Source organism: Cornus florida, unplaced genomic scaffold (genome assembly GCF_030987335.1).
Source record: "Cornus florida cultivar Cherokee Brave unplaced genomic scaffold, ASM3098733v1 CherokeeBrave_3.0.0_Hap2_Chr06, whole genome shotgun sequence".
Classification (NCBI taxonomy): domain Eukaryota; kingdom Viridiplantae; phylum Streptophyta; class Magnoliopsida; order Cornales; family Cornaceae; genus Cornus; species Cornus florida.
The window spans coordinates 52,307,912-52,330,516 of NW_026775576.1; the positions used below are offsets into that span (position 1 = coordinate 52,307,912).

Genomic DNA, 22,605 nt, shown 5'->3' on the forward strand with positions numbered 1-22,605 from the left:
CTGGAGATGAAAAAAATTACAAATCGTATGTGGCAATGTATATTTTACACAAAAGGGTTTTTTAACAGACCGTTGGAGATGCTCTAAGCGACCATATAGGTACATAGCAAGATTTTATCAGGTCTTTAAGGCTCCATTTGGTTAAATGAAAATAGAAAGAAATTAAAGAAAGGAAATACCAATTTTCAAGTTTGGTTAAAAGGGAAAGGAAAATTTTGAGGAAAAGTTACCTTCCATAACCACCTAACTCTCTGATAAAATTTTCCTACAAAAAATACTGAAAAATTTTGATTTATTGAGAAAATTTTATGAACTTAGAATAATATATGCCCTTTATTTTATGGTAAGTTTCAATGTTATTGAAATGATAATTTTCTTAAAATTCAGATCAAATGCAGGATGAAAATTTTATTTTCTTTGATTCATTTTACTTTCTTTCACTTTCACTTTTCACTATTAATTTCCATCTAACCAAACGTATTTAAACATACAAATTTACATGCTAAATTATTAGATTTTTTATTCCCCTGCGGTTCATTCATTTTACTTTCTTTTACTTTAACTCTTCAGTCTTCCTTGTTAATTTCCATATATCCAAATGGAGTTAAACATACAAATATACATGCTTAATTGATAATCAAGCTAGCATGGTACTCCTTGGTGTTCAATGCTGATCATTGATAACAAACATACACAATAAAATGTTTATTACCTTCCAAAGATAATAATAATAATAATCAAAAAATTCTTATATTTTGAACCTATTGTCCTATTGATTATACAATAAGCATAAGAACATGGATACTTGCTGATCGATTGAGTAGAGAATTACAAATAGAACTCGCAATACTTGCTAATCAAATGGATGCCAGGGTTAATTTGCACACTGATTCAATGTAAGTGGGAAGATCGATCTCCTCCACATGTTCATTTTATTTTTATATTTATTGTACCCATTATTTATAGGTCAAGTACTGTGACCACAAGTACAAATTAAGACATTAAGATGTAAATTACAAGAGAGAAATCTAAATTGTTTTAGCTAATACTAAACAAAAAATTCTCTCGTCTGTCCTATTTCTCATGGACAGAATGTAATAGCATAGTTAGGTCCACCATTGAAGTAAATGTGCTAGTTTTGTCATCAAAGGCATAGCTATAAGCCAAAGGACACTTCCCTTTAAAGTATTGAGAGTAGTTCGTTGGTGGACAAGTCGCTTCTGTGTTATAAGCTCCAGTGCAACAATATTGTGGCTGATTAAATGCTGCGCATGCACTCTTGCAACTAATTGTGGCACTATCTGAATTTTTCACAAGGTCAGCCGGACACTTGGCATTGACGTTGACTGGGCATGAGGAGGTGCTGCAGTTGCCAATTCCACCTTATGGGGTGATGGAAACCGGCAAGTTGAATCCATCTACTAGGCTAACGTCGTAAAAATCTTGTCTATTGTTGGCTACTAGGGTTAATTCTACTAGGGTTGCCGGAGGGATTGCACCGGCACCATTGTAACCTGTCTGACCGGAGGCACAGTCGGCAGTCTGACAGGTGAACTTCCCACTGGCGTCCGTGGAGCAAGAAGTCCGTGCCCAAAACCGACCCGTCCATGGCGCAGGCACATTGAGGGATGATGAGGCTTTAGATGCTAACTCGAATCCCGTTGACGATAATTGAGCGCCACCACTGCCGGTAAGGGTTCCGGGCCAAATGGTGTAAGGGCAGTTATTTGTGAATGTGAATGTGGCTGAGTGAGGCCCTGTAACACACAATATATAGCTAAATGTCTTACAGTACCATTCATTGGAATTTATAAAATTTTTATTTGCATTCAGGCCTTTTAAAAAGAGCCGCTAAATACTAGTCAAATCAAAACCATTTAGATAAATAGGCTTCACATAAATATTTTACTTTTTAAGAAAAAGTGGTGTCGTTTTTTTTTTTTTTTTCATGAACAATCATATAGTACTTTTTTATACAAATTAATTTTGAACTTCGAAACATTCATAGGAATGTTTGAGAGATAATGACACACATCATGAATGTGCACCTACTACAATATTATTCACACACGCATGTGTGTGTGTGTGTGTATATATATATGTATATGTATAATATCAGAAGAGGAAATATAGAATAACTTAAAAAATAAGAAAACAAAACTTACAGGAATCAAAAATGGTGGCAAGGGCAAGAGCGCCGAGAAAAACTTTAGCGTTCATCATTTTCTTTAAAAAAATGTAATGGTGAGTTCTATTTTGTGTAGTAATCGTATAGGGTTATTGTGTTATATATATAGGGTTTGCTTTTTGGATATTTTAATTTGGCATTGATTTTTTTGTACATGATTATTAATGTAATTGGAAAACTTGACGAGTTCAATTTGAAATTTTGGTCATGCATGAACCAAGTACGTGGTCCTCATTTTCTCAAAATTAATAACATGCACCTAAAAATTTTAAAAATGCCCCCGCCCCCCCCTCTTATTTTTATTTTTTATATAATATTATTTAAAGGGATAAACACTTGTGTCAAACAAACTCCTTCTTCAAACTTAGAATTTTCATACCTTTTTTAATTTATATCAGAAGCTTATCTTTACATAATTTTTATTTTATTTTTAATTGGGACGTGATATTGGCGTGTCAAAAATACCCTTATTCAAGGCTTCAAAAGTATTCTACCATCTCCCTACTCTCGTTCACATCCTTATTTTACTTATCCCTTCCTCTCATGTTCCCTAAAACCACCAAAAATAGAATGATTCACTCTTTTGTAATTGTGAAGAGAGACTCACATATAGTATTTAAATTTATGTAACAAACGCGTTATCTTTATTTGTATTTGGGATACGTGTATTTGAACTCTGTAACAAACAATCTTATTTATAATATATTTTAATTTTTTATTGGTTACAATTGTCCATTTTTCCAAAATAAACTAGTTTTTATTCTTAAAATAAATTATCATTTAACTTCATTAATTCGAAAATATATAAAAATAAGAAATTATTTTATTTAAGTCAAAGTTATATACAAAGTACAAATAAAAAGTTATGATAAATACAAACTCCCTCTAAGAATTTCTCGTAATATACTGTAAGATAAGATGTGTATGTACGTGACTATCTAATAATTTCTCGGTGGTGTAGTAGATTTAAATAAGATGTCCTCAATTTCTTAAACTATTGTGACTTTGTTGTGATATGCAGTGTTTTCTACACGTTGTAGGACGTGTTGAATGGTCTTTTTTTTTTTTTTTTTTTAATTATATCTATATATATATATAGAAAAGGCATATGAGAATTCTTAATTGTACGGTGTTTTCTACGTTGTCAATTAATGAGGTACTGCTAAAACTCTAAAGTTTGGCCAAATATACAACAAAACAAGATTTACGAGGCAACTACAAAGTCACACAGGAAAGTAACTAATGAAAAAAAAAAAATACAATAATTATATTTTTCACGCTATTAATTCGGGTCGGCTCAAAATAATTTAAGGTTGAGATTTTTAGTTAAGTCAAAGCTATATACAAAGTACTAAAAAAAAAAAAAAAAATTGATAAATATAAACTCCCTCTAAGACGTGCCTGAGACCATCTAATAATTTTTCGTATCAATAATTTCTCGTAATACACGAAAAATGTATTTAAAAACTTTCTTTAACGTAAAATGTGTACTATATATGTGACTATCTAATTAAATGTTGATCAAGAACCAAGATGTCCTAAATTTCTTAAACTATTATGACTTTGTTCTGATATGCAGTGCTTTCTACGTGTTGTAGGACACGTTGAATGGTCTTTCTTTCTCTAAAAAAAAAAAATAAAAAAAAAAAGAAGATAAATCCTAAGTCAATTAATGAGGTACTACAAGAACTCTAAAGTTTGGCCAAATATACAACAAAACAAGATTTACAAGGCAACTACAAAGTCACACGGGAAAGTAACTAATGAATCAAGAACAAAAAAAGCAAAAATCAAATTTTAAAAAATACAATAATTATATTTTCATACTATTAATTCAGATCCGCTCAATATAATTTGAGGACAATATTACTCACCGGTGAGTAGGCAAGTATTATCCTCACTACATATGTGGCACAATACTAAACTGACAAGTGTTCTTACATTTAAAATAATAATAAAAAAAAATAATTTGATAGATATTCGGGTTTAACCCAAATGAATCCGAATCAAATTATAATTCTCTCGTCTCTCTCTCTTTCTCACACTTTTATCATGCGGAAGCCCTAATCTCATACGTTCTGTCCCTCTCTCTCTCTCCCTTCTCTCTCTCGCACTCATATTATTGACAGGAATCTATGGCACCTGTAAGTAACCTTTCTAAAAATGCACAAGGCTATAAAAGAACTGGAAATTAGGCATGAGGTTGGCCTTTCGAAATTTGATTGTTCTTGTTTTTAACTAATATCACTTTCCTAGTCATGAGTACAAGTGTTTTTTTTTCTTATATATTATTATTGGTGATAAATTATGATAGACGTTGAATTCAAGAGTATCCAGATCGATGTCGAATGCAATGTTTTGCAGCAAGATTTATTTACCGAAATTGATTAACCTGATTAATTAGAATTTGATTTGGATTCATTTGGGTTTAAACCAGGTAGCTATTAAGTAATTTTTTTTTATTATTTTAAATATAAAGACACTTGTCATACTTGGTGAGTATAAGTTCCCTACTCACTGGTGAGTAGACAAGTATTGTCCATAATTTGAGGCTTAAATATGAGATTTTTAGTTGAGATTTTTTAAGAATAATATGACCTTGTGGGTTAGACTACTATATTATAAATTTTACTTGTCTTCTTAGATATCAAAATAATAACATACAAATTATTACGTGCGTGTTTCCTAAAATTATATGATAAAAACTAATTGAATTTTAAACTAAAAGGACAAGAATTGAAAAGTAAACTGAAAATTTAATGCATACTTTTTATAAATTTAATACTAGTTTGACTAAAAATGGAGACTAAGAAAAATGGCCTTATTTTTTAAGCCAAGTGATGCTCATGAGAGGAAATTAACATCATCTTCTAGTAAGATTAGGGGTAACAAATTACGACACGACACGACAACACAATACGAACACGACACAATGTAAAAGGGTTTGAGTTTGGTTTAAACGGGTTTGGGTCAAAAAATAGTCGACACGATTAATCTGTTTACTTAACCATGTCGGGTTAGGTTGAGAGGTTCAACCCGTGTAACCTGTTTATGACCCATTTAACTCAACATATTATAATCTTGAATATGACCTATATAATATGTGACCTATTTAAACCCAATTACTATGAATAATTAAGTCATTTCAACATAAACCTTGTCTATGCCTTATAATTTTCTTTTTATTTTGAATATTTGGTTTAATTATGACAAATTTTTTCTATTATTTAGTATTTGATTAAATATAAAATGTTTTGTTTTGATAAACAGGTCATTAAATGAGTTAACACGTGTAACGACCCAAAAAGATAACGGTCGACATTACTAAAATTCAGTCCATCGGAATGACCTCTATAGAAAAGTGTCCTACTACAACCTGCTGCAATGCATATGAGATGCAATGGCCTCACTTGGGCCTTCAAAACTGAACTAACCTACTCCAACACACAATGCAAATAATAAACCTTAATCCAAAATCTACAACATCAACACCATCCTCAAAAGAGTTCATCATCATCCCATTCACCTACAAATATATATAAACATAACTATTATAAGCATCATTGGCTATTAGTAAGACATTTGAAACTTACATCAAATACAAACAAGGTTCTTGATTCCCTTTACAGGCCATACAATATACAAAATGTACATGTCTTAATAAAGTTATACAAAATGAGACTTAGGTGCAAGAGGTAATAAAATAAGCTTCTAAAATCCTCCCTACGCCTGTGGTGGAACGTCGTCCGCCACTTTCTTTCCATGTCCTGAAAAATTTAAAAAAATAAAGGGTGAGCACAAGGCTTAGTACAAGTCGCCTAAGGCGTCAGTTTTAGACTCCCTTGAGCCACATAACACATCAGGGGATAGAAATGAAGCCGGGGTCATATCATAGGAATTCAAACAACATTTAACACATAACAAGCAGAATCCATAGTCATAAGCATAATTTTACATTCCAAATGCATGATATGAAATGAGATGCATCCCCTCACCAACTTGGTCTATACCAACCCAATATACACTTTTCGAAAACCCGCTAACCGACTTTACCGAGGCGAGATTAATAGTTATCCCCGGTTCCAAATTTGGCAACCATTAAAGGGCTTAGTATCAACTTTTTCACGCCTTACACCGGGCCGTGCCCCTCTAGGTCAAGTTAGCTCCGGACTTGCAAAATCCGGTTCATTTAAAAAACAAAAAAGACATTTCCCTTCCTTAAAAGAAACTCAACATTCTAAAAACAACCTTTCCTTTCAAATTTTCTCCAAATCCCTCCTTTATGCCATGATATGCACATCATCAAAATCTCAATTTCATCATTATATCAATAACACATTGTGATACCCCTCGATTCTAGAGCCACATGTGATTAAGTCCGAGCACAGATTTGAGAGATACCAACTATTAATATGAAAACAAGCAGGAATAAAAAAAAAATAAGAATTAAATTTAAAGCTGAAAAGAATTCTAAATACGAAAATCCTCCATTAATTATAAATTTATATAATTTAATCTTCCAATCCATACAACTCGGGAATCCATCCAGTGGAACCCTAATAATCCCAAATGAATAATAAATTACAGAACCAAAATCCAAAAATAAAATATGAAAGGAAATCCTACATAGCCGGAAGAGTGAGTGATTGTATCTGCTTTATCATGATCAAGCTCTAAGCCTGGTGCTGATGAATACCTGAAAAATAAGAGTGGGTCAGGCCCACATGCAAGTTCCATCCTACTACAATCCATAAATAAACTCGATACGCAGATACATCCTAGATAGCTTGGCAATAACTAAAATATTCCATATAGATATAAATACACACTATAGATCACTCACTAGCTTATAGTGTAGTTCAGCCTGAATAAAAGGTAACATGTAACTCACACATTACGGTGTGCATGTGTCCTAGACCTATCAAGGAACATCAGCAATATCTAGTTGCTCATCCTTTGCGATATATGCACTTTAACCATGATCCTAAGACTCAAGCTCATATCACGGTATCATAAGTATATACATAAATCCTTCCTAATACAGGTAAATAAAACAAACATCCGATATATCGTTCAACTGTTTTAGTTGACAGGACATGCATCTATATAGGATTTAACTATTTTAGTTAATCCATTCCGTATGTATGGATAGGTAGGATTTAGCGTTCTGATCTAATCCATCCCCAATATGCCACTGTCCTATACCGGTGCATATAATGCATATGATCCATAAATGATGCACACTCATTTGAACATCAAGTACATCCAGAAATAAACATAATAGAAATCAGATATAGACAAGATCCTATCATGCATCCAGTATATGATTATAATCATAGAACCTCCGTTTAAATTGCTAGAGTAAAGATACACAATTCAAACTATCCATATCCATCCAATTGACAAAACAGAAATTATAATGGGTCATCAATTTAAAATCCATAGCGTGTTATAATGATAATCAGAAGTAGTAACTGGGCACATTATAACAAAATCCCAAAAATCCTTTCATTCTCCATAATATGCATTAATATAGATTAATACATGCATAATGATATTAGGCATTCATTATAGAACCTAAAAATCATGTTTCAACTATTTAAATTGCTAAAATAAGTCTAAGCATTCAAATCCTCTAAACCGTCTATAAATTGATACAGTTAACAACAAATTAAATACCAATTTAATCCAAACGAAGCATAGTTAATTTCAAGTAATTCACTATACTTATAACTTCATTTAAATATGATTAAATAGTATAAAATTATATACACAAGAATCTCCAAGTTCCAGTATGTAAGTTGATTAAGAACCAAAGTCCAACATATAGGATTTTTCCCCTAAGTTCACACTGTCCGACGTCCCTTCCTTAATCTTTTTATGAATTATTGTTTCCCTATATTTTTACAGGTCTATGACAATCATATACATCATTTAAAGCAAGTTAAACGAAGTAGAAATACCCTGTACAGTCCAAACGCGGCCTAAAACAGTTTAATTCGAAATTTTGGGCCCGGGCAGGCACTCACAAATTGAGAGCCTGCTCCATTTACATGGGTGTGACGGCCCTGGTTTTTAGGCTATCGCCTCCTGTGATGAACCAAACGTAGATCCAATAACGAATCTAGAATGCGGAAGCAAGAAACAAGACAATGGTCTCCCAAGGCACAACACACCTCTAAGACACTTTGATGACCTTTCATGAGGTCGTGGAACTCAATGAGAACTGACGCGGAAGCAAAAGATCGAAAAAATAACAATTAAGCTCCTAGGGGAAAAATAGTCATTTTACTTGGAAATGACGTCCCTAGAATGTATATCATTCCCGAAACACATCCGTAACTTCCCATGAAGTCACAGAACTCAAAAGAAAGTAACGGAAGCGGAAAGCAAGAAAAACTGGACAAAAATAGCCCCAAGGGCAAAATAATTATTTCTAAAAATATAAAATCAGGTGCTATCAAGCACATCACTGGGAAGATAGCAAAAAAAATAGCCAAGTTAAAAAAAAAAAGTTCACTCAATTTGGAGTCCGAACGAAGGAGAACGAGCGAAAACAAAAGTCGACGTCACGATGTCGAGACGAGCACCCCAACAAGCACCATAACATGCTAGGAACGGGAAAAATTCAGTCAGAACTAAGAGCCGAAACGAGGTCCGAAACGAATTTATCTAGAAAAACATAAAGAAGAAACCCCCACTAAAATCACATTTTCTACCTGATAATGTGGAAAGAAATGAAAAAAAACTCACTTCAAATCCCCAAAATGCCCCTAGATCAGAACTAGACAAAAGGGCAAAAAACTACTACAGTGACTGTCCTGATCTGAGAGCAGAAACGGGCTAGAAGATGAAATTTTCTGGAAAAACACAAAAAAAAAAAAAAAACCCCTCACGAAATCCCCAAAATGCCAAAGAAAATACACTGTAAAATGCCCAGAATGCCCTTCCATGAAATCTAGTAGTGAGGGTGAAAAAGTTGCTACATTGCAAAACTAAAAGCTAAACTTTGCGAGGGATTTTCGGTACTAAGACGACATTTTCTAAAAAAACACGAAGAAGAAACCCCCCCTAAAATCACGTTTTCTAAGTGACCATGTGAAGACTGGAATTTATTTCTCGAAGAAAAATCCCAGAATGCCCTAAAATCATATTATGCAAGAAAATTGTAAAATGAGTCCATAGGAGGCTCAAATCACAAAAGAAAGGGTTTTTCTTGAAAACGATCATGCACGCAAACGTAACTTACCTATTTGGATGTGCTACAATGGTTCACAGCTTAAAAATACCGCCGATTCAAAATCCGACCCCCCGACGGCCAAAATGGCAAAAATGAACAATAAATGGGAAATTTGAAAACCAAAATTAACAAATGATTTCAAATTACCATTTGGCCCTTGGCTATACTTTAAACATGATTAATGAGACCCTATGAAAGAATAAAAATGGAATTCCCACACCCGATGCAACCATAGTGAGACAATGATTTGTGATTTTTTAATATTTTCATAATATTTCATGAAGACAAGAATTACATAAGATGCAATAAACATATCACTGGCCTCTGGCCTCATCTCATATAAGTCAAATACATTACAAAAGGTGTACTTAAGTACACATTACATATATGGAATCAAAGATACAAGTTTTGACCTATAAGACTACAAAATGACATTTCATGCTAACAGTTGCATGAAATGGAAACTTAAAAGCCATAAGTCATTCCAATGAACGATAAGCATTGCAAACCAAGTCTTCGTACCTGAAACAAATCCCCCAGTAACTTCAGGGTGAGTAAATAAGTTTACTCGTAGAGAATGAGCATGCATCGACTCGATTTCTTTAGAGATTTTTACATTGACTTGTAACAATTCAAAAGGGTCATGCCACCTAATGTCTATGTCAAAGGTTAGACTCAGGGAGCATCCTAAGCTACCATAGAGCAATATCAACAAGAATCATGATATACATACATATATGAAAGGAATCAAGGTTGGGATAATCCAAGGAACACGATAAGATTTTAATTTAGCATAAATCACATTATCAATGAAATTGAACAAGGTTTGGAATAATTCATACTACATGACAAAAGAATACTGGAATACAATGATCACATTATCAATGCAATTTACATGATTGGAACATACCAATTAACACGACAAGAAGTGTACTCGGATATAAGTTAACAAGAATTACATTATCAATGTAATTAACATGATTGGAGCATTCCAATAAACACAATAGGAGTAATACATGAAATTAAGGACAAGGCATAATATCTATGCAATTAACAAGATTGGTGTATTTCACATAACACGAAAAGTTTTAAATCTTCAAGGAATAGCAACTTGAAATTTAAAGAGTAAAATCAACCAATGTGGAAACTCAGATATCGCCCGGATTAAAACCGCACTTTTGGGATCACTTTAGGGCTACTAACCCATGGGTACCTTCCCCTAGTGCACACTATAGTGTAGGGAGCTCTCTATCTCCTATACTAGAACCAAGTTCTAGCCATGTCAATTCTTGATTGATATCCCAAATCCTAAAATCAACAAGTTGTGCAAGTCAAGATTGTATCATAATACAAGAAATGCATTAACCACGTTCCATGCACAACCAAGATTTTGGAACCCACAAGTCATGCCATAAGTTCTCAACTATGATGGCATGTGAATTGTCAAGAAATCACAGTGTGTATCTATATAGACTAGAACCAAGATATATAGCACAAGAAATCCATCGAAGCAAATATACCACAAGTACAAGATAGATGATTCAATCACATACTAAACAACACATGTGTAATTAAACCATTCTAAGACAAATGTGTATGTTCATTAAGTACATTAATGAAACCTAGGTACGAGAGGTCACGATGCTTGATAAAAAGATAAAAGTCCATGAAATACAAGTCCGATTCATAAGTTGGCAAAAGTTCAATATCAAGTTACAAGTTCACTTCCTACGAGATACAACCATGTGAATTAGATTCCATACAAAGGAAATAAATAAATGTAAGTCTCAAAACTTATCCGATTATTCTCAATTTGATACATGTGAAGGAACTTGTCAAGGAAAGCATGAATACCAAGTTAGAAACTTAATCAAGACCAAGGAGCCATTAAATGGATTTTAATTAATTCATTTAATTAAAATCTCAAGATTTTGAAATTTATCCAAATAATCTCAAATTAATATATGTTATACAACATGTCAAGATTTGATTTAAAAGCATGTTACAAGAATTTTTCATGCAAGGCATAGCCATGAGTATGAAAAATAATAAATTAAAGGTTTCAAAACCTAATTAAATATTCTAGATTTAATATATGTGAAGGTATATGGCATGCACATTAAGAATATCAAATCGAAAATCCAATGGAATGAATAGTGCACATGGAATAAATTAATTAGTCAAATTAATTAAATATTACTAGATTTCAAAATATCTCCGATTACTCTCAAATTCACCTATATTGAAGAGCATGATAGGGCCTAATATAATATGACAACACATGTTAATTTCAAGCTAGTTAAGGCCACATGAATTAATCTTTCATTCAAGAAAAATATTAAATAAAATCTTCAATACTTGTTCAAATGCTCTCAATTTAATATATGTCAATGACCATATCAAGGGGTAATATAATTCCATGCCACATGTTTAAATTAAGTTATAACCAACCAGGAAAATCAAATCCATCACAAGAAAAATAAATAATAAAATCTATAGATTTTGTATCAAAGCATGTAAATAAGTTGTATAAACATCACTAGCATGCTATACGTCAAGAATAATAAACTATAACACCCCCTACCTCAATTTGAGATGAAAATCTCAAATCCTCACCGAAAGAAAAGTGCTCCGAATCCGACTATACTTCAGAGTTTTGTTGGAGACAACACGATAAACAAGAATCCCAAAGAAGCCCCATGAAAATCACAACTTGACTTCGAACCCGAACTCAAGAAATGGTCAGAAATGGATTCTAATAAGTGGGAAAGGTAGAGCACGTCGAGGCCTATGATAAATGTTAAGGCCGAAGACTTTTCACTAAGAAAATCAAGTGGAGGAGAAGAAAGAGTGAAGGCAGACCCTTGGGCTCCCATGGTTGCCGACCATGAGGAGGAAGAAGGTCTAAAAATTCGGATTTTAAAAATTATGGCAACCTATTTATAGAAATCTCAAAAAGTGCCCCGAACGGGTCCGGTAAAGTGGATTTTGAGTAAACGCACTCAAATGGCAAAACTCTATGAACAAAAAAGATTTAAAATAAGAAAATATGAACAACAGAAGAAACAGCGTCAAAAACTGAGTCCCGAGCAGAGAGATATGCCCCGAACAAGTTCGACGGCAACTAGGGTCAAAAACCCTAAAACAGGAGAAAAATGACCAGAAGGAAATTCTAAGAGTACACGACTCGAAGAAATGTGAAAATGAATCCTGTACAAGGATTCAAGCTCAAAACAAGATATTTTTGCAATAACTTTCGTTAATTGCACAATGGCCCCTCCAAAAAGGGTTACCTACACTAATGACCCAGAATGAAAATATCTTTCAAATATATTTCCTTAACAACCCCTAAAATAAAATATCTTTAAAAGATATTTACAAAAAACACCCCAAGAAAAGAAAAAGATTCTAAAGAACTGTACATTCATGCCCCTATGGACACCGGGAGCAACCATAGTACTTTATTACAAAAGTAAAGATACGTATTTCATGGAAACCACTTCAAATGAAGTTACATGAAGTCAAAAACCAACTCTAAGCATGAAAAGTGAGGTTGTGCCAAAAAGTGACAAACGGGGAAAAGACGAAATAGGGAAAAGGACGAAAAAGTGAATAGTGTCAAAAAACGAAAAATATGGAAATGACTCGGTCCTTAAAGAAAGTTATTAATCCAAATGAAAAAGTCTTAGAAATCATTTCTGAGCACTCGAGACGACACTCAGTGATGAGAAATAGAACTCAGAAAAGAAAATTAAACGGAAAAAAATTTATCCGTAAAATTTTAAGAAAAAGGAAAGGGAGGCAAATGATTGGGTCATTACAATGGGAGCCTGCTCTAAGAAGTTGGGAGCCGGCTCCACACCCTTTAGAGCTGGCTCCATCAATGAGGGAGCTGGCTCCTTCGTTTTGGGAGCCTGCTCTCTCACTCCCTTAAGCCGTTTCTCAGTTCTGCTTCGTAATTCTTTTAATATTTGTTCCAGTATTTAATCAATGTCCCAGAAAATTTATAAGGCATCGACATGCATCAACGATCAATTAAATCAAGCTTAAATGAAAAGACGGCAGGAACCAATTAGCAAAACTTTAAGAATTTGCAACCCAGATTAATTCAACATGATTAAATATAGTTTACACATGCATAAAAGATTTGTTTTAGCATTAATTAAATCCCTAGAGTCTACCTAGGCATGCACAGAACACATTTTTAAGGGAAAGAGATAGAATGAAACTTGCCTTTGGTTTCAGTTTTGAAACCTAAACCACCGTCTCTGAGTTCCGGCAACTCCAAGACTGTCCTCCTCCTCTGATCACTGTTCTCTTCCTCTGTTGTTTCTTGGCTTAACCCACAAGCAACTCCCTTTATTAATTCCTTGAGCCTCTTCGTTTATCTCTCAAGACCCTCTCTATTTTGCCTCTCAAATCACTACTACGTGAATAGGGTTTTGCCACCCTAGCAGACGTATATTGTTCTATATATATAGGCTGTTATTAACCCTACTTCTAATTCCAACCAAATTATACGTCGGTTACCACAACTTCATAAAGTAAAACCCTAAACCTAAATTATATACATCACATACAAAACTTAAACCAATCGAGTCCACCTAAGCACACAAACTTAACACAAATAAATTATATAAGCCGTAAAATAAACCACGTCAATAAACACCAATTAGTCAACTAAGTAAATTAAATAACAATTAAACAGGTAATTTAAAAATATACAATTAAACAAGTAATTTAAAATAAATTCACAATTAATCAATTAAGCAAATAAGCACATAATTCTTAAAAATGCAATAGAAATCTAAAATCATAATTTAAAATACCACGACTATCTTTTCTAAAATTAGGGGTATTACATTCTTCCCCCCTAACAAAAGGAATTTCGTCCTCGGAATTCACTCTTACCTTCTTCCTTGATTTCAGGAAACTGCGAGCGAACGACATCCTCTGATTTTCAATTAGACTCAACCTCATTGTGATGACCCAACAAAACACGCACTAAAGGGATAACCCTATTCTGAAGAATTTAATCCCGACGGTCGACAAAACGACCCAGGGCCTCCAATTATGTTGTATTCGATATCTATACCAGGGTACAAATCCACAGTCCTCTAAAGACACACAAAATTCCTAGGCATGTAGCGCTTAACAAGTTAATAACGCAAAACTGTAGGCAATAACTGATAAACGCCGAATATTGCACATTCAAGCGCCCTTATTTGCATTAGTTAAGTCCATTATTTGATTATTTTATATAGATTATCTTCATTTGCCTTTTTTTATTATATATTTTCAAGTTTGTTTCCCAAAAAGGAATAAAAATGATGTTTTGATGAGTTCTTGAATATCAAAGTGTGCAATGCTAAAGTTTACAGCCTGGCAGCAGTGGAGTTCAACTTTTCTTGTCAGTTTTGACCCAATAAACTTGAGAATTGGACTTCTATTAAAATATAGCATATTTAGATCTTTGAATCAGATTTCCAAATCATCAAACGGTTCTTCATTTGGAGTTCAGAGCAGAGAGTTATGGCCTTTTAACCAAAGGTGCGCAGAATAGCCTGGCAGCAGTGAAGTTTGACTTTTCTCTTCATTTTAGACCCACTAAACTTGAGAACTAGACTTCCATTGAAACAAGACATACTTAGAGCTTTGAGTTAGCTTTCCAAATCATCAAACAGTTTGTCATTTGGAGTTTAGAGCAGAAAGTTATGGCCTTTTTACCAAAGTAGCTTAGAGCAGAACAAGCAGAACAATGCAATATGTTGCATCTTCGAGCGCTCAAAGAAGGACCTTCGAGAGCTCGAATTTCGGCCAGAATCACTTCGAACATCTTCGAGCACTCGAAGCCTCTTCTTCAAGCGCTCAAAGGAACATTTTTGGCCCACTTGTGTCTTCAATCCTCCAACTTCGGATTTCCCTCTTTTATGAGTTGGTTGGAGATGTCTTTTGGGGGGAGTTGAGTCTCATTTTGAGAGGGTTTGGTAGGCTTATTGTCTACAAAAAGAGAGGGGAACCAAGAGATTAGAGATCATAGATCATTTTGCAAGATTTTTGGAGAGAGAAAGGAGAAGATGATAGAGTTCTTGTGGCTAGAAAAAGGGAGCTCGAAAATGGAGGTTGGAGGCAAGCTTCTTCCTTCCTCTAGAGCATCCATGGGTAACTAATTCTTCCTCTAGGGAGGTGATGAAGCCTCTCCCCCTTGTAAGCATATTCTAGTATAGTTCTATTTTGGGGATTACAATGTATATTCTATGGTTTTTTCATGACCAAGAGCACTTCATTGGTTGTAATGGATGTTGATATATATATGAATGATTTTTCTAAGTTGATTATCTTATTCGAGGTAATGTCTTACTTTAATCATATTGCTTATGTTTTCATGGTGACAATGGAAATAAGGTTATGAAATGGTTTAATGGCATGTTGATAGGTGACTTTGATAGATTAATGCTTAGGAAAATCCTTTGATGGTGTATACTTAATCTCTACCTTCATGTGCTTCATCATTTTTGTCAAGAACTTGATAATCTTTCATCCAAGTAAGTGTGTTTAAGTTGCATCCTAGTTTAAGTAGTTTAAACACATTCACCTTTAGTGGATTATGCTTGTTTAAGGCTTAATGTACTTCTTGTTAATTATATGGCAACTATGTGTCGCTATATAATTCTTGACCATTATATATTGTTTATCCCCTAAATTAGTTCTATATCTAGCATGTGTAAAGGGATGGAGGCAGATTCACTTCCCTAGTTGTCTTTACTCGTATTTTTATCTCGCTTTAATTCTAGTAAGCTTTATTTTATGAACCTCACATTTTAGTTTTAGTGACAATCCAACAAATCCTTTATAAACTCCCTTATCATTATAAAGGATGATCCTAGATACCTAAGTTGCCATAAACTAGCAGTCCCAGTGGTTTGACTTACCCGACCAATAGCCCTATTTTACAGTGATTTGTGCTATTGCAAAATGGGTTGATTTATAATTGGTAATCGATCCATTGACCAATTTTTGGTGCCGTTGCCGAGGACTACAAACGGTTTAGCAACCGAGGTTCTAGAGTTAACTTTGGTTTGATGTTAATATTGTGACCTGTGAATATTTCTTGTGCGGTTTTGACTATCTTTTTGTTATAAGTTGTTTGTGAGATACTTGGGACTTGATGCTCGCCGAGGGAACACTAGCAAAATTTGTAAGTCTAGAGGACTCCAGGTAAGTCTCTCGATCTTCTAGTTTCGAAGTTGTTAATATCGTGCATATGTTAAATTTAGCAATAGTTAGGTTGTGAAGCCCTTGTCGAGGCTTGTTTCTTATTTATTATCAATTGCAAGCATCAGTCCTTGTCGTGGCCATTTATTTTCTGTCTAGTTGAATTGAGGAGAAAGGGATCATTGCATGTGGATGTTTTGGTGAAGAGTTGTTGTGTATCTTGTTTGTGTTGTATATATGTTATGCGTGAATTTTTTTTTTTATGTATCTCAACAAGAGGTTGAATTAGTCCCAAATGGAGGGTAATTTTCCTTCAACTCAATTTTACACACCACATGAGTTTTGTGCATTTTGCTCTAGTCATACACATCATACAAGAGATTGTCCTCCACCGAGACAATTTTTATATTTTTATCTAGAGCAACCCAATGCAAATTTCTTTGAACCGGGTAATGATCCATACTTCAATGGTTATGACTCGGGTTGGGGAGATCATCAAAACTTCTTATGGCATGACATGGGAAATTCAGCCCCACAATCTCATGGGTAACATTTTCACGCCAATTTTCAACCTAATGATCATTATTTCCAGCCCTCTTCTCTTTTTCCACCATCTCAATTGGATGACTTTATTGCTACCAACAAATAAATGTTGGAGTCTATCAACAAACAAATAATGGATTCCAACAAGCAAATGTTGGATGCCACTGTTAGCATGCGACCCACCACTTATTCTTATTCCCAATCTAGAGTTGAGCTAGATGATCAAATAGCCCAAATTCAGCAAATGGTTAATGCTCTAAATGATGAAAAGGAAAAAAGAATTTCCAATTAAACTTGTGGCCAATCCAAAAGAAAATTCTATGAATGATGAGCTTACTCCTAGTAACCTTCATCATAAGAATGATCAAATGGTTACCATATGTGAAAATGAAGAAATTGTGGTTGAAGATCAAATTGTTGGCACACAAAAAATTGAAGAATTTGTGGTTAAAAATGAGGAAAATAATGATGAAGAGATTGTCTCCTTTAAAAATCCAAAACAGCCCCTAAAGAATCCTTCGCTTAATGCACCTCCTTCAATGGAGGATCCTTTAAAAGCTTGTTTGGCTCATTTCAATTGTGAGGATTCTGATGTTGACAATTCTATTTGGGAGGTAAATTCTTTACTTGATATTCCTCCACCTATTCACTCTCTTCTTTGGGAAACATCAAATGTATCCCTCTCTTGGGAGCTTGCACCTCCTCTCATTTCTTCACTTGAGTTATCTCAAACTGCTGAGCCCGAACCGCCGGATAAGTGTGAGGAGGATGTTGAAAGTCTGAAGGATAATTTGTCAAGCATTCCCGTGCTCAATATGACCCTTCACAAGTCTTTGCTTGATGTGCCCTCACTTGATCCACCTTTCCATCATCCAAAACAGCCCCTAAATAATCCAAAGTTCTTCATTGAGGAAGAAGAGTAGGTTGAGGTCTTTCCTTTACCTCTTTTCAACTTTTGTCTTCAAGATCTTTCTCATCCGCTTTTAAAAGAACTTTCTTATTTAGGGAAGTATAACTCTCTAAAGAGACTTGGTGTAGGGTAAACCCTACTTTGAGATTCTTCTAGCTATCGACATTAAATTTAGCACTCATGGGAAGTAATTCTTTCAACTTTCAACCTTCCCTCTTTTAAGTTGCCTTAACCAAGAATTTTTTGGAAATTAGCCAAGTTTAGCCAAAATGTGAACTCTTTCGGAATTGTCTTGAGTTGCATTCCAAAAGCCACATTCGGTCTTCTTAGTCATTTTAAGATCTTGGTACCATTTTCGGAATTTTTCAAGGTCATTTCGGCAATTTGCTCGACAAATCCAAACATCAAGGGAAATTTGGGCCTAAAAAATAACGCTTCTTGCAAATACTTTCCTAATCCCGTTCCGAAAGTTTTACGAGGTGACCCGAGTCCATAAGAACTTAAGTCCTACATTGGCACACTCTCTAACCTTGTTACCATTACAGTGTAGCAAATATTGCAATCCAAGTGCTCATAGGACTTAGAGAAATTTTACACTGCAGTTCGAGTGCTTGAAGGTGCCAAAATGCTCACTGCCAAGTTTTCGAGCGCTCGAAAACCACCTATGAGCGATCATGAGTTGCATCCGGGCCTCCATGTCATTCCATTAGATGCTCGAGCGCTTGAAGAGCCTTATTTGAGCGCTCGAAGCTTGCATCCCACGGTTTTAAAGCTTTTTGCCCAATCTTCGAGCGCTCGAAGAGCCTTCTTCGAGCGCTCGAACTGACCCATTCCCTTTAAAATCCGACTTTCCCTCTCCCATTTGTTCTAGTTACCTCACCCACTCCCTCCATCACCCCCGCGACCTCCCTCCATCACTTCTCCTCCATAACTTCCCTAAATTTCCCTCTCCCCCTTATCCTCTCAATTCTCCCTTCCATCTCCTCCTCTTCCTCTCCCATCTCATCTTCCTCCCTCACTTCATCATCCTAATCCCTCATCTCTCATTCTCTTTTCCTTCAATTTGAACCAAACAAGGAGGCATGGTTGGGCATCTCAATTTGGATCAATTCTCTTCCCCTCTACTCTCTTAAAGTTTTTGGTATAAATGGAGGATGGGATTGCATGTGGTGGAGATTTGTGGTTGATTTGGGGCTAGTGAATCTTGATTATAGGTCAAAAATTTTGGGTTTTCAAGAACCATTTATTGTATTTACCTCTAATTTTTGCAGAGTGCACACCACCCGTTCGACAAAATTCTTGAACCAACTTCATCTCTGTAAATGGCACTGCTTTTGGCATTATTTTGTTATCCATTTTAAACTTGTGGCTAATGTGTGCATATTTGTGTTTTGTATGGATTTTTATCTTTCAATAAAATTCATGTTAGTGTTGTTATCTCTGTTTTGGTTTTTCTTAAGAGACCTATGCTTTTACATGTTTATATTAGTTTTGTTTTGACAGGTCTTCATGTCCAAGTTTGGGGGGAAACATTTACGCATTCACATAGATGGAAACCTTTGCCTTTGTCACTTCACTTGGTATTATTGTTTTTTAACCCTCTTTGCTCTTATTTTGATTTACTTGTTATCCCACATTGAGGACAATGTGTCATTCAAGTTTGGGGGTGTAATATTGCATTTTTGGTAGTACATTTTTGTAAAGTAATGATAGTGTAATTTGAAACCTGTCGGAGATGAAGCTCATGTTTAATACCTTGTGTATAGAAGCAATTGTTAAAGTTTTGAAAATAAGGAAAATTTGAAATGATCATGTGGATGCAATTTAGTCTGTATAAATATTTCAATTAGATTCTCGTTGGATTTTATACTCTTTTATGCTTCACAATGCACAGAGGCACACCGGAAACTTCACTGTGAGGCATGCAACTGGATTGACCTTGATTTTGACCTAGTTAATCTAAATTGATGAACCTAATGGATGGATACCTTTGGCATGATTATAAAAAAAAATAATAATAAATAAATAAAAAAGAAAAGAAAAGAAAAGAAAAAGATAATAATTAGCTTAAGTTCGTAGCCTGACTGACTCGAGTTATTAAGCCCTAGGAGTGTCTTTACACTTAGCACCCTAAAGCCATCCGGTTTGGGAGTTGCTGGCCTAACGCTTGCTACATGGGTTAGTTAGAAACCTTAAGGGACTTAGGCATTGCACGGTCATTCACAAAAAAAATAAAAATAAAAATAAAAATAATACAATAAATAAATAAGGTCCGTTAGAGTTCGTAGCCTTGCCAATTCAAGCCATTAAGCCCTAGGAGTGTCTCTACACTCAACACCCTAAAGCCATTTGGTTTCGGAGTTGTTGGCATAACGTTTGCTAAATGGATTGGTTAGAAAGCTTAAAGGATTTCAACATTGCACAACCATTTTATGTATCATTTTTGAGTTATAATAAATTGTCAGCAAGCAACAAAAGTTATTTTGTAAATAAATTCATGCCTTAGTGACTTCATTTAAAGGGGAATTCAATGATTTGAAGACTTGTGTCTTGAATTTGGAAAAAGAAAGTAAAAGTTGCATGTTGAGAATTCAATCCACTTTCACTGAAGTTAGAGTTGATTTCCATTCAAGAGATGACAATTGAGTTATTTATATAGACTAGGATGCTAATGCATGTATGTTGAAACGTGTTTAGCAAACTTTTGTATCAATGCTTCATATACGCATGGTAGTCTGCTTAATGACCCCGTCTCCAGTCCTTTGTTTGTTTCAAGTTGTATTTGAGCTATGTATGTATTTTATTTTACCATGGTTGATATTTTTTGGTAGCATTCCCATGGTTGTCATTTCATTGAGTTTTTCATTTTGGTTTTGCTAAGGGACTAGCAAAATGTATGTTTGGGGGTGTGATAAGTGCCGAATATTGCATATTCAAGCGCCTTTATTTGCATTAGTTAAGTCCATTAATTGATTATTTTATATAGATTATCTTAATTTGCATGTTTTTATATATTTTCAGGTTTGTTTCCCAAAAAAGAATAAAAATGATGTTTTGATGAGTTCATGAATATCAAAGTGTGCAATGCTGAAGTTTACAGCCTGACAACAGTAGAGTTTGACTTTTCTCGTCAGTTTTGACCTAACAAACTTGAGAACTAGACTTCCATTAAAACATGATATACTTAGATCTTTGAATTATCTTACCAAATCATCAAACGGTTCTTCATTTGGAGTTCAGAGCAGAGAGTTATGGCCTTTTAACCAAAGGTGCGTAGAACAGCCTGGCAGCAGTGAAGTTCGACTTTTCTCTTCATTTTAGACCCACCAAACTTGAGAATTGGACTTCTATTAAAACATGAAGTACTTAGAGCTTTGAGTTAGCTTTTTTAAATCATCAAACGGTTCATCATTTGGAGTTTGGAGCAAAAAGTTATGGCCTTTTTACTAAAGTAGCTCAGAGCAGAACAAGTAGAAGAATGCAATCTGTTGCATCTTCGAGCGCTCGAAGAAGGACCTTCGAGCACTCTAAATTCGGGCATAATCACTTTGAACATCTTCGAGCACTCGAAGCCTCTTTTTTGAGCGCTCGAAGGAACATTTTTGGCCCACTTGTGTCTTGAATCCTCTAACTTCGGATTTCCCTCTTTTATGAGTTGGTTGGAGATGTCATTTAGAGGGAGTTGAGCCTCATTTTGAGAAGGTTTGGTAGGCTTATTGTCTATAAAAAGAGAGGGGAACCAAGAGATTAGAGATCATAGATCATTTTGCAAGATTTTTGGAGAGAGAAAGGAAAAGAGGATAGAGTTCTTGTGGCTAGAAAGAGGGAGCTCGAAAATAGAGGTTGGAGGCAAGCTTCTTCCTTCCTCTAGAGCATCCATGGGTAACTAATTCTTCCTCTAGGAAGGTGATGAAGCTCCTCCCCCTTGTAAGCATGTTTTAGTATATTTCTATTTTGGGGATTACAATGTATATTCTATGGTCTTTTCATGACCAAGAGCACTTCATTTGTTGTAATGGATGTTGATATATATATGAATGATTTTTCTAAGTTGATTATCTTGTTCTAGGTAATGTCTTACAATAATCATATTGCTTATGTTTTCATGGTGACAATGGAAATAAGGTTATGAAATGGTTTAATGGCATGTTGATAGGTGACTTTGATAGATCATTGCTTAGGAAAATCCTTTGATGGTGTATGCTTAATCTTTACCTTCATGTGCTTCATCATTTTTGTCAAGAACTTGATAATCTTTCATCCAAGTAAGTGTGTTTAAGTTGCATCCTAGTTTAAGTAGTTTAAACACATTCACCTTTGGTGGATTATGCTTGTTTAAGGTTTAATGTACTTCTTGTTAATTATATGGCAACTATGTGTCGCCATATAATTCTTGACCATTATATATTGTTTATCCCCTAAATTAGTTCTATATCTAGCATGTGTAGAGGGATGGAGGCAGATTCACTTCCCTAGTTGTCTTTACTCATATTTTTATCTCGCTTTAAT

The 22,605-nt window shown here is 34.6% G+C and overlaps 1 pseudogene; it reads right to left on the reverse strand.

Annotated features, from left to right (window-relative positions):
* Positions 1 to 1,004: 1,004 nt before the first annotated feature.
* The window catches only part of LOC132314100 (thaumatin-like protein 1b), a 69,601-nt pseudogene continuing 48,000 nt past the window's right edge, over positions 1,005 to 22,605 (reverse strand).